The 13,719-nt window shown below is 44.2% G+C and overlaps 1 pseudogene; it reads left to right on the top strand.

The window, feature by feature from the left end:
* The window catches only part of LOC103272465, a 39,473-nt pseudogene that overhangs the window by 14,446 nt on the left and 11,308 nt on the right, over positions 1–13,719 (top strand).

The following is a 13,719-nucleotide window of genomic DNA, read 5'->3' on the forward strand; positions in this document are numbered from 1 at the left end:
ATTCAATCTATTAACGTCACTCACTCATTCATCATTCATTTCCGTGTCAGGCACAGCACACACGGCCAAGCAGGCAAGCAAAGGTGCAAAGTAAACATTGGAATACTCTAGAAATGTGAAGGAGGACCTCCAAAAAACAGAATTCATTTATACAAATTTGTGTGTTTATTCTTACATATTTAAACTTCATTCACCTTCAAAGTACTCTCCATTTTATGCAATACACCTATCAAGATGCTTTTTCCACTGCTCAAAACAGTTCTTGAACTTGTCAATTGTGATGACTTTTAGTGCTTCTGTCATTTTTTGTTTTACCCCTTCCATATCAGCAGAACATTTCCCTTTGAGCACTTTTTTTTCATCTGGGGAAACAAACAAACAAAAAATGTAGCTTGGGATGAGACCAAGGGTATAGGTGGGGTATGGGGGTCATGTCATGTTTTGGTCAAAAACTGCTGAACACTTAGCGTGGTGTGGGCAGGTGAGGTCGTAAGTCACTCGTAAGTCACCCATCATGAAATGGACAAATGCATTGAAAGAATCTCAAAAAAAAAAAAAATTCACTGAAACCTAACACAGCTTCTCACAATAACACTAGCTGGTACACTGATGCCTATGGGTTCCTAGAATACTTACCTAGCTGAGGAAGCCTGTACTACAAATAGTCCACCCTCCAAAAGTTAATTCCAGTTTTTGGTTTGTTTGTTTTTTTTTTTTGGTTCCCCTATACAGCTGCCAAAATGGAGGCAAGTTTCAATAGAGCATCCTGTTTCATGCCAGTGTTTTTGTACAAATTTTCCTCTCTGAAATAATAACAGCTAAACTCTGAAGAGCACTCAGTAATCTACCAAGAACCATGCACAATTTAATTGTCCTCAGAACCAAATGAGATAGTTATTCAATATCTTTTTGCCTCAGTTTCCTCATCTCAAAGATTTTGGAAGAGTCTCAACTTGACAAGCATAAGTCTAACACAATTTTATTCTGTTTTTTAGTAACTGCAAGTAGCTACAAGCTGTCACTTTTAACCATTAGAATGTTTGTCCTGTTAGGATGCTCTCTATTTTAAAATGGCATGCTTCTATTTGTTTCAAGGTTCCTCTCTCACTGCTCATCCAGAGCTGACGAGATTTGTAGCTTGTATAGTTTGGAGCCATGGGCAAGGCTGGGTCAGGATCTGCATTCTCCCACCAACCTCCCTCTGATACCTTTTCCAGGTACTCACCTTCTGGTGTTGGGCAAGAAGGAGAAAGGGGGGAAGTTCCCTACTGAGTGCCCATGGTGAGGTCATTGTCCTACTTTAATGTTCATCACCTCAATCCAATTCTTTGTCTCCAGATGTGGTAATGATAGTGGACAAGACTTCATCCCAGGTAACTCCTTAGGTGTCCACTGGTCCTTTTCAATTTTTTTCCCCCAGAATCTCCACTGCCTTCAAAATGCTTGGGTCCCATTCCAGGGCAACCTCCACAGCCCTGCAGCCCCATCCCATGTACCTTTTACAGCATGACAGCTGTCCACTCCCCACCTGTCTGTGCCCTCCGACTCATTTTCCCCCATCCTCTGATGAGTTGGAGGAGCAAATAATAAACCCACAATGGACTGGGCAGGGATCAAACCATGAAGAGGAAAAGCATTTCTGCTTTAGGCCAGGTGGAGCCACCAGTGAATTTTGAACAGAGGAGTGGCATGCTTAGATTTGTATTTCATTGCATTCCTTCTCAGAGCACAGTAGAGAATGAACAGGAGAGTGTGAGACCAGCAGCAGGGAGACAGTAAGGGACCAAATGCCATGCTTTTCAACTTGTATATTATCTGCAAACATGGCAAATCTCGATAGCTCTTTTGTAACAATGACACAGTCAAGAAGGTGATTCATGCCTTGGGTAAATTAATCTCTTCTGTCTATGGAAGGTTGTAGTGGAAGGTTGTAGTGGATTGAATTATGTCTCCCAAAAGCCAAGTTGAAGTCCTTACCCCAGTACCTATGACTGTGACCTGATGTGAAAAGAGGGTCTTTGCAGATGTAATCAAGTTAAGGTCCTGCAGAATTAGGATGGGCCATAAATCCAATGACTGGGATCCTTGTAAGGACAGAAAACAAGGCTATGTGAAGAGAGAAGTAGATACTGGAGTGATGCAGCTACAAACCAAGGAATTCCAAGGATTACTGGCAGCCACCAGAAGCTAGAAAAGGCAAGAAAAGACTCTACTTGGAATCTAGCAGGAGGTGGCATGGCCCTGCTGATACCCTGATTTTCAGAACTGTGAAAAATCAATTTCTATCGTTTTAAGCCACCAAGTTTGTGTTAATTTACTATGACATCCCTAAAAAAATTTTTTAAAAATCCAAATAATGACAGAACGTTGGAGCCATCTAGACCTATCAGATGAGAAAGTTGAAGCCCAGAGATGTGGTGGGATTTCCAGAAGTTTCCAGAGGGTTCATGGCAAGCCCCATAGGTAGGGACTGAGTAGAGTACTTCAGGAAATAGCACTGTTCACCCTGGTTGTAGCTTCTGACACTTCTGTGGTTGCCTCTTAACTTCAGATCCTCTGCTCCCATTCTCTACCCAAACCTCCCCCATCCTCTCTCCCTGTTCATTTAGTTTGCACACTGCCTGAGACCACGCTGGAGTCCTCCCTGGAGATCTCTGACTCCACACCTGTGTGAACCCGGCCCATCTCTGCTGCCAAGTGCAGTCACTGTCGTTTCCTGAGCCAGCCCTGGGGGCTGTCACCAGTTCCTTGACCCAAACACTACAATGAAGGCCAGTTCATGTTCAGTCATTCTTCTTGTGTCTTTACACAAGATGACTACCAGTTCCTTGAGGAAAGAGACCACATGTTTTTACAAATTTATCTTTTATATATCCAACAGAGTCCCTGATCCATGGTGAACTCTCCAGAATAGTGAATGACCTTATTAATTAAGCCATTTCTTTACAAGCTGCCTGAATGCTCCAGCCCTATGGAGAGAAATTGAAGAGGCCCAGGGGTCAGTTCACACCGGAAGTCTCCATCCTATGCAAAAGAGATTCTGCAAATTTGCTAGCAGTTAACAAGTATTCCATGAAAAGAAAACATCGCAATTCAGATAAATCTGGGTAATGCTGGGTTATAAAAAGTTAAAACTCTCCACTATAGGACCTGAGGGTCTTTAATATGCTAATACGCAACTCTCCAAGATGAGTATCAATAGTAATCACTGCCTTCCACAGGACACCTGACTTGTATCAGGTGTCCCTCCTTTCCTGCTGAAGGATATTTTGGATTCCTGGTGAATTTCTGTTCTGTTTTTCAGCAGAACATGAGCCAAGGGATCCTCTTGTGAGCTGTAAGTCTCAGTTTTGAGATGCTGACATGGCCCTAAGTGTCACTGCATGTATATTAAACTCCCCCGGCTTTTCCCCGCTCCGCAGCCCCTCTGGATCATTTTGCCAGAGCCTTGACAGGGGAAAACAGGCAAAGGAAATCGATTACCACTGCGTTGCATGGCAGTCACCTAGGAGACTGGCTGTGCCTCTCAGTTCTGAGAGCAGTCCCAAACAAGTGAGGCTCCGAGGCATCCTAGTTGAGCAATCGAATGGCTCCTCAGGCATGATGAGCGATTGAGAATGGAGACGCTTTGCACTTCCTTTTGGCCCCCACCACTGCAGAGAGGAAGAAACCGGTACTCAGAGAGATGACATGACTTCCCCAAAGTCCAGGGCCAATGTTATTCTCATTAAAACATAACTCAACCTGGGTTAAAGCTGTAAACCAACCACCAATTATTACGAGGGACTGTAATTATTTTAATTCTTCAGAAGTAAATATATGCAGTCTGGAGTCCTAGTTTGGGCATGGAGACAGGGTCAAAGGCAGTCATCATTAGCCATTGGGAAAGCAATGTGTCCACAGGGAGAAGCAGAGCAGGTGGGATTTGTCTCCCCAAGTTCTCAGCTGCACTAACTCCTGCCTTTGACTTGCTCCTGGAGATTCTCTTGAATAGCTAAGATGGGTAACCATAAGGGGTCTGGGAGAGACTCCTCTCCAGGTTCCCCAGAGGCTTCTTCCCGTTTCCCGAGTATTCACAGCTAACCATTACAAGGAAGAGGAGCTCAGAGGCCCCCCTTGCCTCCTCTCCAAGAGTCTTCCCATTTCCTGCATTGAACATGCACAACAAGCCCAGCCCAAGCTCCATCTAAGGTCCTCCAGGTCTGCCCCCTGTTTGAGGATATTTGCACTAACAGGGAACTCAGCACTGGGGATAAAAAGAGGAGGGGAAAGTGTGGTGAGCTTCATTCTCTTCCCCACACACACTCAGCATCCATTTGCCTTCCCTAACAGCACCCTGATTTCCTCTGGTTTTGGTCATAATAGGATAGCAAACTTGAGTACCTGCCCTCTTAATAGAGTGATTAAAACCCCCTTCCCTCAGAGCATCCCTCACTGGGACAGGCATGGGATCACACCCAGTAACAGATGCTTTCCCATCTCACTTGAGTAGGATGGGTGATATTGTCAGAGTCTTCCACCCCTCTGGTGGCATGCTGGACTCACAGTCTTGCTAAAATGATATTCCTGGGGCTTCTCTTTTCTAAGTGTCTAGGGCTTTCTTGCCCCTAGCCTGGCCTCCCAACATTCACTCTGATTCTATGAGCACATGATCTTCCTCCCCATAACTCCTTCTCCTGGCCAACCAGAGTCACTTTTCATGCAATCAAGGAACCCTAAAGAATACAAATTTGTGTACCGATAATCCTCAGAAGATGAAGTCAGTGCTGAAATTATCACCAAGTGCCATCAAGAGAGGAAAAATTAGGGGAGGGGGGTAGGTGCAGAAATCCTAGGAGTCTGCAAAAAGGAGGAGATTTGGGGGATCCCTCACAGGGTCAGGAAACGACCTAAATCTTTAGCAAGTACAGACAGGGGTGCTGGGACACAAGAGGAGCAGCTGCAGGGAAAGAAGAAAGCAGAGCTGTCCCAGGTACCCCTCTGCTGCTGCTTCTGTGTGACAGCCATAGCTGGGTACCCCCACTTAGCTTTCTCACCAGAACTGAGATCTGATGTTGCCAGATGTAGCCACAAGAGGCTGGCTGCACCTCCTTCCTTCTACCTCTGGGTAGAGGCTGGAGTAAAAGGGGGGTGAGGCTTCTCAGTGGTGAAGACAAAGTCAAGCTAAGTGGGGTATGTGTGGTAACCCTACATTCTCACAAGGATCTCTCCTGAATGCCCGTGTCCAACCTTCCACTGGGCATGATTTGGGTCCATAGCAGCCTTGGGCTCTAGTACCTTCTGCACCCAGCTTCCTGAAGAAGTCTCTTCTTCGTATTTATATTTATATTCTCCATATTTATACTTCTCCATTCCCTACTGGGCCATCTTGGCCCATAGCTAAGTTTTCTGCTTTCATGGTGATTATGCTTATAATGCTCTGGATTGGTAAGTTCCATAGTAAATCAAGCAAAACAGCAAATCCAAGTAAATTAATTCTGACAAAACTCTGGCAAAAAAAAAAAAGAGAGAAGACCAATTGCTTATTATAGTCCTCAAACCCCAAACTGGAGGTTTCAGCAACTTACCTAGTGTTCCCCAGGGACAGGGACAAGGGCAAGATAAGATTGATCCTCCCTCATGCTTGCCTCCTTCTTCATGAGGACATTGGAAATAAGGTCTGGGCATGATTTGTTCAAGGTTTGGACTGTTGGCTCCTAGATAGGGAGAAGAAAGCATCATAATGCAATTGTGACGGAAAATCTCCTTCTAATAGAAGATTTGCAGGACATTAAATACCATCCACAGAAGACTCCAGATGGAGTCCCTATTTGAAAACAAAAACAAAAACAGTGGGTTTTCAACCTGAGTGTTCTCCCTGCTCTAAGCCCGCGGGTTCGAGACCCGCCTGGGCAACTTGGCGAGACCTCATCTCTACAATAAATCAAAATGAACCGGGCATGGTAGCACGCGCCTGTAGTTCCAGTTACTTGGAAGGCTGAGGCAGAAGGATCGCCGGAGCCCGGCAGGTCGAGGCTGCCGTGGCCGGGAGCAGTCACTGCACTCCAGTCTGGGTGACAGAGTGAGACTCTAACTCAAAAAAAAAAAAATCTTCCATTTGGGATGTTGTGTTGGAGGTTTGGCAGTGAGGTGGTATTTCCCTAAAAGGGAAAGAAAATACAGATTTGGGTGTCTATGGCTCAGGTTTCCAGAGGAAACTAAAGTCTTTGAAAGGAATGTTTGTCTCATTCAGTATAAATAATGTTGATTTGTTTGTGTCTTAACCTCTGTTTGGTGTTTAATGAGCCAAAATATGTCCTCTGAGACACGGAGCATACTGGATCCTTTTTAGCGGGCTACACAGAGATAAATAAAGATGAAAAGAAGAGTCACTGTGACTCCAGTGAAATATTGTGTTCTTAATATGAAGTTTAGATAGCCCAGGCTGTTCTTAGAAAAACGTTAGCTCTTTTGCTGGTATTTTTCTTTCTTTCTTTTTCTGCTTGCAAATCATAACTCCTGGAAATTTTTAATTACTTCTTTAAAAAGTAAGTAATTAGATTATTTAGTCTGGACATTGTGTGATCTGGTAGAATCGGGTATGAGTCAAGTCCCTAGATCTGATTTGAGAACGAGTTCCAGGAGTCCCTGCCTGTTGGATCTTGTGAGAGTCCTTTTACCCTTCCAAGCCTCAGTGATCACAGGTGGGAAGTAGGGTGAAAATACCCACCTCACCCCCTTCAGCTATTATGCAGATCAAATGAAATAATGAAAGTGCTTTGGGGAGTACAGAGCAGGTCACAATGATAAGAGAGAGAATGAAATGAAGCCAAGAGCTATTGTGCACCAGGCCCTTTACAAACTGACTCTGGCAATAGCCCCGAGTCTTCTCTACACCTCCAATCTTGCCATCCCCACCCCAACTCACCCCCACCACCCATGACAGCCAAAATGATAGAAATCAGACCATGTCATTCCCAGGTAGAAAATCCTCCACTGTTTTCCCATTGCAATTATAACAGTAGGAAACTCCTTGCCACGGCCTCAAAGGTCCTGCCTGACTGATTCCCTCCCTCCCCTCTGGGCACAGCACCCACCTCTCTGCTTAGCTACGCTGGTCTGCTTTCCGTTCTTGAGCCAGGCTCAGCTTCTTTTTGTCTCAAGGCCTTTGCACATGTCATTTTCTCTTTCTGGGATGCTTTTCCTCCTTTCTTAACCTGGCCAATCCTCTTCTTCCTTTCCAATTCACATGTCATTTCCTCCTTCTCAGCCAAGAGTGCCATGCAATATGATATATATGTACATATAATATACATCCATTCTCGTAGATGACAGTCTGCACAACAGACCCCACCACCACTCCCATTATACCCTTGACTAGCACTACACTTCTCCTCCACAACAATTTGCATACCGACAATCATTTATTTACTAAATTCTCCAATAGTCCATCAGGGTAGGGAGGATGACTCTGCTGTTCACTTAGGATTCTCAGCACCTAGAACAGTGCCTGCACACAGAAGGATTGCATACTCATTAAATGCATATGGATTGACTTTCCATGAAGTATAGATGAGTACATGTCATGTTGTCTCAATCCAATGTCACTGATTAGGCACAAGCATCAAAGATTGGCAAATTTCACAGCAACTTCCCAGTGTCCATCTCCATTCCCAGTGCCAGCATTGACCTGGAAGGTAAGAAGTCCTGATATGCCACTGGCCAGATGCAGAGGACCTCAGAGGAAAGGACAATGGGGTCACTGGGAATTGAGCCTGCTAAGGGACACGTCCCTGTACACTAAAACTATTTAGCTTCTTTCCAGAAATGAATTATTCCAAGGACAAGCAAATGAGAGCAGAATCTAAAGTCCTAAAGATCTGAATTTTAATCTTGCCTAGCACTGGCTAGCTGGTGATGACTGGCAAGTAATTATAGAATGTGCTGTCCTTTATCCTTGCTAGGATATTTTTAAATTAAATAAGACACTTTATAAGTAGAACCTTGAGCTCTAAAGAACAGTGGCTCTAATAATGTGATGTAGCATTGTTATTATACAGTTGATTAATAAACCTCTCAAAGTATGCAGTTACCACTGCTTCCCTCTCACCTGGTTCTCAACTGTAGCTATCTAGGGTAATGACTTGATTAACCAATCACAAAGGATTTAGGAGTGGGAGATGATAACTGCTCTGTGTTTTGCATAATATTTAAACAAATAACCCTAACAAACTCAGTATTCTTGTTTGGTGAGATCTCATTCATTCATTGATTCTTAGAGCAAACATTTATCAAATGCCTCTCTGCACTAGGGACTGTGTTATGTGTTGGACAAGATTTGCTTCCTGTCTTTGAGGGCCCTGCCAGCTAGTGCAGAGGGTGGCAAAGAAGGTGACCCAACGTGCAAGCAAACAATTCCAAGTAGAAGGGAAAGTCTGTTCTGTTGGAGGTGTAAACTAGGTCTCATGGTGGCACATCACTCTACCTGGGCAAGGAGATAATCCTCAGGGACACCATCTCCAACAAGGCCACTCTGGGTCTGATGCAGATGTTCAAAGGAAAAGAGGATGGGAATGCTTTCTGGAGCATTCCTAGGTGGTAAGAACCAATCAGGTCCCTTCTAACTTCGAGTTATTTGTGTCAAGACTCTAAGTCTCCCATTAGCTGAGTGAGCACAGACCCATCCTGCCCTTGCTGCAGGAAGGAGGACAAAAACATGGACCAGTTTGGAGAACACCAGCCCCTCCTTATCCCCAGCACCCAGGCCCTTTCCAGGTGGGTTTGTTAGTAGGAGGCTTGTGGACAGCAACATGACTCCAAATTCCTCTTGTACTTAGGACTTTTGACAGGGGGCCCTTTGCCTGATTTATTTTCCTATTTATTTTTGTAAACTTGTATATTTCAGGTGAAGTTTAAGCCTTAGCTGTCTCACTTGTTTACATTCCTCAAAGTGTCATTTTTATTCAAAGTACAAGAAGCCTCCATAAGCCCTTTCCTCCTCAAAATGCTAGATTTTTTTCATCCCCAAGGCCCAGAATGTAGTCACCAGATTTGAACCCGGGAAATCAGTGAAAGTTCAAGTTGCATGCAGTTCCACCTCTGACTTTCCCTGACTTACAAAAAGCTGGCAGTGAGATAGTGCAGGGTGTGAGGTGCAGGGGCAGTGACCCTTGAGCTGACTGTAACCATCACGCCAGGGTCAGAGTCAGGGGCTGGCTTTTGTTGACCTCCTGAAGCCCTGTGGAGCCTCAGAAGGGTTGGCTATGTCAGAAAATACTTTGATAAGCTTCTTGGAGGAAAGATGAGAGCCAGAGATACAAAGTGGTGAAATGAATGGAAGCTTGGGGATGAAGGGAAAAGACAGGAGGGAAGATGAGAGCAGAAGAGGTGAGGACCAGGTGGCATGAAGGCAGCCAAGGCACTTTCAGAAATAGGATTGAATGACACTTTGAGTCGTTTTCTGATGCTATGGTAAATCCCTTCATCTTCCCAAGCTTTCAGTAAAGTCACCTACACACACAAAAAATGCCTGTGCAAAAGGTTTGTTTGGGGAAAGTTAATGACTGAGTTGCTTGGCAAATGTAATTCCAGTCAAATGTAAGGTCAAATATAAACTTAAATAAACAGACCTACCAAATCCCTCAGCCTCCTCTTCTGTTCATGTGTGCCCCAGGACTGGTTTTCTTATTTGAAGTCGGAATCAGAATGGCATTTATCTCTTTGTTGCTTGGGTGCCACATTTGGATAAAACAGTGCCCAAACTGACTAATTTGAGTAGGAGCTCAAAACCTAAGGTGACCACAAGCATGTAAAATATCCAGGAATCCCCATGACTCTAGAGGATGCAATTAGATGTTCCATAATCTGTGGTTTGAGGATGCTATAGTTCGAGTGTTTTTGTCCCCTCCAAAACTCATGCTGAAATTTAATTTCCAATGCAACAATGTTGAGAAGTGGGAGCTTTTGGAATGTATGTAGGGTATGAGAGCTCTGCCTTCACGAATGGATTAATGCCACTATAAAAAAAGACTTGTGTGAGTGGGTTCAATCTCTTCAAATTTCTGCCACGTGAGAAACAGAGCTAAACACCTCCCAAAGGCCCCACTCCCCAATACTTTTGCAGGGGATTAAGTTTTAGTGAGTTTTGGAGGGAACAAAAATATTCAAACTATAGCAACCTCGAACTACAGACCATGGAGCATCTATGTAATTACCTCCTTCAGAGCCATGGGAGTTTCTGGGTAACTTAGGTGGAGGAACAATATTCCTCCCCTCCAGAGGATGCAGTGTGCAAGCGGAGAATAGGCCTTTAGCAGACACCAAATCTGCTGGTGCCTTGGTCTTGGATTTTCCAGCCTCTAGAATTGGGAGAAATAAATTTCTTTTCTTTATAAATTAGCCAGTCTCAGATATTCTGTTATAGCAGTAGAAAACAGACTAAAACAGAAAGTTTGAACAATCACATCCAGTCCTTAAGAAGCGAAAGAAAGAAAGAAAGAAAGAAAGAAAGAAAGAAAGAAAGAAAGAAAGAAAGAAAGAAAGAAAAAGAAAGAAGGAAACCAAACCTCAGCTAATATATATGTTATGGACTTTTATTTTCTCATTTGATCATACAATTCATAGAAATAATTGCCCTTATCTTCCAAAGAAAAAGACCCAGAGAATCTTTTAATTCCCTAAGTCCCATACCTAATAAGTAACAAATCCAGAATTTGAATTCACATCTTCAGCTGCAGTTTTAAGAAACCTTTGGTTTAGAAATTATTATAGGCTCACTAAGTTGCAAAAATAGTACAAAGTCTAGTGAACCCTTCGCCCAGATGCCCCAACTTTGGGGAGTTCGTCTGTAATTTTTTTTTTTTTTTTTTTAAGTCAGAGTCTCACTCTGTTGCCCAGGCTGGAGTACAGTGGCATGGTCATGGCTCATCAGAGCCTCCAGTTCCTGGGCTCAAGAGATCCTCCTGCATCAGCTTCCTGAGTAGCTGGGACTGCAGGCATGTACCACCACACCCAGCTAATTTTGCGATTTTTTTTTTTGGAGAGACAAGATCTTGCCGTGTTGCCCAGGCTAGTCTTGAACTCCTAGGCTCAAGCAATCCTCCTGCCTCAGCCTCCCAAAATGCTGGTATCACAGGCATGAGCCACCATACCTAATGACTTTTGAAATGTAATGTTATTCCTACCACTGAATTTGGGGATGAAAAGTTGAGCTGCAGAGACTGGTGTTTTGTGCTAGAGAAGGCCTTTTAGATTTACAGATTATCAGGCACTGAGTACCTTGCTGGGAACCAGAAAATAAGCAGATAAAAAAGAGCTCAGCCTAAAGAAGTTCAAGTCCCAGAGCAGTGACTCTCAACCCTAGCTACAAGTTCTACTCACTAAGAACACTTTAAAAATGCCAGTCCTAGCCGGGCTCGGTGGCTTAGCCTGTAATCCCGCACCTTTGGGAGGCTGAGGTGAGTGGATTGCCTGAGCCCGCAGGTTCAAGACCCGCCTGGGCAACGAGATCTCATCTCTACAATAGATCAAAAAATCAGTCGGGCATGGTAGTGCATGCCTGTAATTCCAGCTACTTGGAAGGCTGAGGCGGAAGGATCGCCGGAGCCCAGCAGGTCGAGGCTGCGGTGGCCGGGAGCGGCCACTCCAGTCTGGGCGATAGAGTGAGATTCCAACTCAAAAAAAAAAAAATTGCCAGTCCTATCCTGGCCTCACAAGTTCTAATAGAATCAATCAGGTCTGGGGCATCAGGGTTTATGGAAGCTCTTTTAAGGGTCCCTAATAGGCAGATAGAACGGTTGAACTATGCCATTGGTACCAACAGGCTCCAAAATGAGCCTACCCTCTCATCAGAGTCCCATGTCAAGCTACCCTCCTTTCTAGGATCCCATAGCTGAGGCTCAAGGTACCTGTAATAGGAACCTGAGAATGGAGAGGCTCCTGGGGTAACCTGGCAAGGAAATTTGTCCATTATGTTTACTGCAAAGCTCTGTGGTCCTGCCACTCAGAGCTGTGCTTTCCTTTCTGAAATAATCAAGCAGCTCCAGGCACATCAAAAGAGATTATCATTCCTCTGGCACTGGCTTTGTTTCTTGCTACGTCTAAAAGAAACAGGCCCACTTATCTCCAGAATGCTTTCCCAGAAAGCTCAGCCCCTGCTGGGTGAGGTCACTGGTCCACAACTTGCATCCATCACACCTTGTAGGAAGTAGAGAGGAATTGGCTTGCTTTGTTTTCCAGCACTGGGGAAACAGATTTCTTCTTAAGCTTCACACAATAAATTGTATTAAATCCTTTCAGCAGGGTTTCCATGGCTATGTAAAAGGAAAATCATAAGTAATTGTTTTAAATAATACTGCAAGGCGAGCTGGAGAGTACATCTTAATTTTTGTCATCTGTGCAGTGTTCCTGTTTGTATGAAAATGTTCCCGAGGCAGGCGAGAGGTTTCTGCATTCGCTGGAAGTTGCTTGGCAAATTGTAGTGCAAGGTCAAATACAGACTGAAATAAACAGACCTACTGGGAGTTGGAAGAAGGGAGAGGAGGGAGAAGATGGGAATGGTGGAGGCGCAGCTTCACCAAGAGTATATGAGATCACTTGGCAGACAAAGCAACACTGGAGGAAAGAAGACATTGGCTCTAGTCACAGTCTAGCTTCCTCCTCTGTCCATGTGAGACTCTGGGCTGGTTTGCTTACTTGAAGTGAGAATTAGAATGGCATTTATCTCTTTACTGTTTGGCATCAAAAGTGACCCACTGCATAAACCTGGTTCCTGCTTCTCCCTTGGTCTTCCATAGAGAGAGAGAGAGTTGGATGTCTGCCCTAGACAAAGATGACACCCCAAGTCACCTTGAGTATAAATTTGTCCACTGGCACCTAGGGAATTCTGCAGGGTTAGGCCTTTCTATCAGTCTTAGCCCAGGCATCTACAATAAAATGTCTTAGATAAAAGAGTCAAGGACTTCAGAATTGAGCGTTCTAGGTTCAGGTCCAAGCCCCATCAACCAGGCTGTTGCAAACTGCTTCATCTCTTTGAGATTCCATTTCTCTATCTGTAAAATGAGGATAATGCTACCTACACACCCAGAGATTCTGACTCTCAAGTCTGGTGAAGAATGCAAAGTGCTTATCCTTGTATCTGACAAAGCATATGGGTTCAATAAATAGTCATCATGTTTTATTATTATTATTATTATTATTATTATTATTATTATTTCATTGTAAAACGGCCCACCTCCCTGGGTGATATCCAGGTTAAGTGCAACAAACACTACTGAGCCCCTTCTGGATGTCATAGAGCTTGCTGAGTGCTGGAAAATGGGGGTGAAATATCTGGTTCTTGCTCTGAAGGAGCTCTGAGACCATACCTGGAACCCTTACCAACTGAAACTGGTGAACATTACACTCAGATCACACTTGACCATGGCTGGCCCACGTTGGGTGATTATTCTAGAGAGAAAGCAATTCCTGACTCAGTCTAGACAATCAGTTGGGAGAGGAAGTAGAGAGTTATATGTTGTCACTGGTAGAAATGTATCTTGAGTCCTTATTCCAAGTGGCCAATTTAACTTCCAAATAGGAATACAACTCAAGTCCCTCAGCCAATCTCCAAAAAGAGTTCAGGGCAGACTTCAACCCCAGGCCTACTCCTTTGACCACAGCTGATGTTGATGAGAACCTCATGCAGCTGGGAGTTGGAAGAAGGGAGAGGAGGGAGAAGATGGGAATGGTGGAGGCGCAGCT

The sequence above is a fragment of the Carlito syrichta genome, unplaced genomic scaffold (genome assembly GCF_000164805.1).
Source record: "Carlito syrichta isolate Samal-C Ts95f unplaced genomic scaffold, Tarsius_syrichta-2.0.1 Scaffold312581, whole genome shotgun sequence".
NCBI classification, from domain to species: Eukaryota; Metazoa; Chordata; class Mammalia; order Primates; family Tarsiidae; genus Carlito; species Carlito syrichta.